Below are 5,203 nucleotides of genomic sequence, written 5' to 3'. Positions count from 1 at the left end.
GGGGGGGAAGAACTTCCCTATTAGTAACTGAGGAAGTGCTTTTGGTAGCACATTCTTCCAGGTTTGTGAGGAGTGTGACTGAGTAGAAAGATGGTGGCATCTACTGTTGTGAAAGAAAAACTGAAGTTTGTTTTTTTTTTTTTTAAATAAAAATTAATTGCAAAGTGACTCTGAGAATGATTCCAGTGAGTAAGCCACTTTGGTTTTGGGGTGGTCAGAAGATTTCAGGGACAGAATGCGATGAAGCAAGCTTCTAAATTTCCAAATAGCTGGAGCTCCCTTAAAGATTTTTGGGGGGCAAAGAGCAGATATCTGCTGTTCTCTGCAGTTTGGTAATTTTGTATGTGTTGGCATTTTTTTCAGCTCTAACTAGTTTTGTAAGAGACTAAAATAGCCCAGAAAAAAATGACCAAAAAAACCCAAACTGTTTCCCCAAGGAAGTGCTGGACACTTTGAACCTATCAGACCTTGAAGCCTGATTTTATACACTTGAGGAATATTAGCACCTTGTTTTCAGTCGGTCACTGCTCATAGGGCCTAGTGTTGGATGGAGCCTTCAGCCCTCTCTCTTTACCTCTGACAGAACTGGGACCAGAAGATGTGTTGGGCAGCTATTCACACATTGGCCTGGGGCCTGATCCCATGGAAGCTATGTAACATACACTTAGAGGTAACTTGGTTCATGTCAAGATGGCTACTCATTCTATCTGTCCGTGAAAGAGACCCAGTGTAGCGTCAAAGATAATGAACTTGGACTGAGAAGATGTGGGTTCCAATCCTAGCTCTTTCACTTTCTAACTATGGGCAAATCATTTAAGTTCTCTGTGACTGGGTTTCATCATTTGTAAAATGGGGAGAATAATGCTTAGATTACCTACCTCATTGGGATGTTAGGATGATCAAATATGATTTTGTTTTGAAATCTTTGTAAACAGTAAGTTGTTAAAAGTCATATTTATTGTCTTTATCTTTGTAAATATTTTAAAAATGTTGTGTATAAAAATATAAGTAATTGCTATTTCAGGTATTCATCTCCCCAGTTCATTTGGGAGTTCACTTCTGAATTTATCACTTCTAACATGTGGGTCCTGATTTTGTAGGACTGGTAGGATGGCTGGAAACTCCCACCGTTTTCTCCCTTTCTGTGCCTTCTTAAGTAATGGTGGTGATGAAGATAATTTGCATGTGTGTAGAATTTGTAGTTTGCAAAATACTTAGTATACGTTAGTTTATTTCTTGAAGACAGAGACAGTTTTATTTTTTTTTTGTACTCCCAGTTAAGTACTTTAAAAATGCTTGTTGATTAATTGAGCCTAACGAACCAGTATAGTTGAGTGCAACGGGGTTATTCCCATTTCAGAGATGAAGAAACTGAGGCTGAGAAAAGTTAAGTGACTCATCTAGGGTCACCCAATTAGTAAATATCTGTGAAAAGATTCAGACCCAAGGCTTTCTGAGTTCAGTTTGAGCACACTATGTCCTGGGTCAGACCACACAGCCTAGAACAGGGGTGGGGAACCTGCAGTCTCGAGGCCACATATGGCCTTCTAGGTCCTCAAGTGTGGCTCTTGGACTGAATCCAAACTTCACAGAACAAATCCCCTTAATAAAAGGAGGACCACATGTGGCCTCGAGGTTGCAGACTTTCCACCCCTGGTCTAGAAGGAGTAGGGGTCAAGAGAGCCTTGGCTTGATTTACCTGAGATGGGTAGAGGGTGTGGGGTTCCTCTGGGTAAGTAAATAATTAGGTACTAATGTGAGGTTGACTATAAAGTCAAAAGTAACATTTGTTAACTAGATTAAAAACAATCTAATTGTGAAGTCCCCACTGACAGTCTTGGTTTATTTAATATAGTGAAGAATGATCATAAAAAATTATATCTTTGGAGCATTTGAAGGTTTTACAAGGTCCTTGTCTTATAACCCTGTGATCTAAGTAGTGCAGGAAATATCCCCATTTTATAGATGAAGCAACTGAGACAGGGGTTAAATGACTTATCCTAGGTCATACAACTCTTTAGAGGCAGCTGTGTAGCACAGTGGGGAGAATGCTGATTTTGGAGACAGGAAGACCCGAGTTCAATTTCTGTCTTAGCTGTGTGTGCCTCATTCAGCCTCAGTCCTCTACCTTTGGGGTTAACATCGGTTGTAAAGATTAACTGAGATGATATATAATCTTTCTCTGTGTAATATATGTTATATATTACATGGGGGACATGGTATAAGACAAAACTAGACTCTGTGGAGTAGGCTGGGGATGCTGTAGGAATGCAGAAGTCAGAATCCCTGTTTGGGAGGAAATTCTAGAAGGCTGCATGGAGTAGGCAGGGTTTGAGTTGGCCCTTGAAAGTGGTCTTGGATATGAACTGCTGGAGGGCAGTGAGCCAGTGAAATTGGGCAGCTGGGCCAGGCCCCTTCTGCCCAGAGGAGAAGGGAACTTGCAGATAGAAACAGCTATTATGATTGCTAGATATCAGCCCTGGTGGCACAGTCAAAAGGACCATGGATCTAGAGTGAGGGAGTCTGTCAGGGAGCATTTATTAAGCACCCACTGTGTGCCAGGCACTGCGCTAAGTGCTGGGGATACAAAGAAAGGCAAAAGCTGGTTCTAGCCCTCAAGGACCTTGCAATCTGCTGGGGAAGACAACATGTTAAGGAAGCTGGAAAGGTACATGTGGGTGAGTAGGTGGTGGGACCATGTGGGGAATGGGGGTGGGGTGGGGGAGATGATGGAGAAGCCCAGAGGTGTGCAGCTGAGTGTGAAATGAAGAGATGGCTGACCCTCCTTAAATGAAGGCCCTCTCTGGGCCTCAGTTTCCTCATGTGTAAAGTGCAAAGGTGGATTAGATGGTCTTCAATGTCTCTTTCTGCCATGGATCAATATAGGTGCTTAATAAATGCTTATGGAAGGATTGAGTCTTAGCAGGACCTGATGTTAGCCTTATTTGACTTCTTTGAGATGGGTGACTGTCTTTGTCTACCTCACTATAAAACTCCTTGGCCCTTATGCTTAAGCTCTTTAGTGTCTAGCTGTCCTTGTGGAAGATGTTAGTGAACAGCCTTGTTTCCTTGAGTCAAAGATGGAACCCACTGGATGGCAGGGATGTAGACAAAGATAGACCTTTTTTTTTTTAAGTTCCTCTCTATGTTCTTGTGGTTTATATATTATTCAAGTAAACTTGTCATTAAATCAGCTAGGTACAAAGCTTCATGTTGATGAAACTCTGCCCTTGACGAGCCCACCGTGGGCAATCAGTGGCACAAGGATGGGAATGGGGATGGCAGGACAGCAGGAATCTTATGTTGCTGGAAAACCTCCAATCTTTCCCAATCTCTAACCCTGCTATTGAACTTAGATTTTTGTTTTTGGAAAGGTGAATTGCTTTTTATGACAAGAAGAAAAGCATGGTTGCTGTTGTCACAAGGCAATATCTCTGTCCTTTGGAATGAGACATTGAATGTCATTATAAAGCCATCTAATTAAAACACAAGAAAAAGTGTCCTCATCCTGAGAAGGCTGACTACTTTCTGTTGGCCAAGGATGCATATTTTTGGTTACAGCAGCTCATGAAGCTGTCGGCTGTGGTTCAGAATGGTTCTCACTGTATTGGGGATCCAAGGAAACCATGGATCTTTTCTTTCTTGCTTCCTAATTAGATTCTCTTCCATCCATTCTGTAGAAAATCTGGCTAATTCTGTGTTAGGAGGAGAAGAATCCTTAATTTATCACTATTAGTGCAGTTGTTTGGAAAGCTGATACTCTAATCTTGTTGGGATATTTATAAGCAGTGTCTGCAAGGGTTGTTAATTCGCCATTTTACATTTGACTTGCTCTGGACCTCCCCCCCTCCCCCAATCACTGGCACGTGGGCTCTTTCTTTCTGGTGGTCTCTCTTCAGATGACTCCCTTTTGTCCTGTCTGCTTCTGCTACTGTGCCTGCAATCGGGAAGATGTCATGTGTAAAGAAAAGAAGATGTAAGGTGGGGGCAGTCCACTCCTAGGTACCAACTTGCCTTGCCTATGTCTTGGGGCTGGTTGGAGAATTGAACAACAGGGCTGCCCTCCCCTACCAGACTCCCTGACATAGTATTCATGCTCCAGAGTGGTAGGAAAAGCAGTCTTGAAAGGAACAGTGATTGTCCCTTTAGTGTATTCACAGAGTTCTGACTCAGCAGTCATTAGAAGACCTTTCATCCTCAAATAGGGCAGCCCTCAGAGTGATCATGTTTTGGAGAAAATGATCTTTGGGGAGGGGGAGGTGGGAGGACCCTTCCATCACACAGCATTGAAAGCCACCTGTCCTCAGCTAGTATGTACTTGATAGGAATGCAAGTGAACCTGGCCCCTGGGGGAGGAAGGCCAGAGGGGGACGCTGTATTTATAGATTTGCATGTCCTTTCTCTGGATAGAATATAAACCTCTTGAGGTCAGGAACAGTTTTATTTTTTTATCTAGGTGTCCCCATGGAATAGCGCAGTGCCTGGCACGTAGCAGACACTTGATAAATACTTGTTAATTGACTGATTAAAGTGCATTAAAAGGTTGTTCTCAAGTAAGTTAAACAATCTTCTTGTAATCTTATACTATTGATTTGCTTAGCTTTAAAAAATTTTCATTTTATTTCCAGGTCTGATATTTTTCCTTGCCCCCCTCCTTCCCTCTCCCTTCTTCCACCCCATTGAGAAAGCAGGAAAGACAAAGCCTGTGACAAACATGTATGGTCAAGCAAAAAAAAAAGCCAGTACCTGGCACATGACCCATTTGAGGTTTTCTTTGAAAAGATGCTGGAGTGGTTTGCCATTTCTTTTTCCAGCTCATTTTACAGATGAGGAAACTGAGGCAAACATGGTTAAGTGATTTGCTCAAGGTCACCCAAATAGTAGCTCTCTAAGGCTGGATTAGAACTCAAGAAGATGAGTCTTCCTGACTCTAGACCCAGCACTCTGTCCACTGTGCCACCTAGCTGCCCTTAAGCTTGCTTCTGGAATAAAATTGGGTTGGTATGGAGTTTTCTTAAGCTTCAGCTTGTATATTCCCTTCTTTTCCAGTTGAGTTGTATCCTGGGTTCTTCTTGGGCCATGAATGTGGGAGGAAGTTGCAGCAGGAAATTGTTGGCTTCTTGTCTGCACCACAGGGAAAATGACAAGGGGAGAAAGAGAGAGAGAGAGAGAGAGAGAGAGAGAGAGAGAGAGAGAGAGAGAG

The 5,203-nt window shown here is 42.6% G+C and overlaps 1 protein-coding gene across 2 annotated transcripts in view; it reads left to right on the top strand.

Moving 5' to 3' along the window:
• BICC1 (BicC family RNA binding protein 1) overlaps nt 1-5,203 on the top strand; it is a 276,008-nt gene that overhangs the window by 129,161 nt on the left and 141,644 nt on the right. The gene's annotated exons all lie outside the window — the stretch shown is intronic.

This window comes from Vombatus ursinus, unplaced genomic scaffold (assembly GCF_900497805.2).
Source record: "Vombatus ursinus unplaced genomic scaffold, bare-nosed wombat genome assembly UNPS02014847.1, whole genome shotgun sequence".
Lineage (NCBI taxonomy): Eukaryota > Metazoa > Chordata > Mammalia > Diprotodontia > Vombatidae > Vombatus > Vombatus ursinus.
This window is presented reverse-complemented; position numbering and strand designations above follow the sequence as displayed.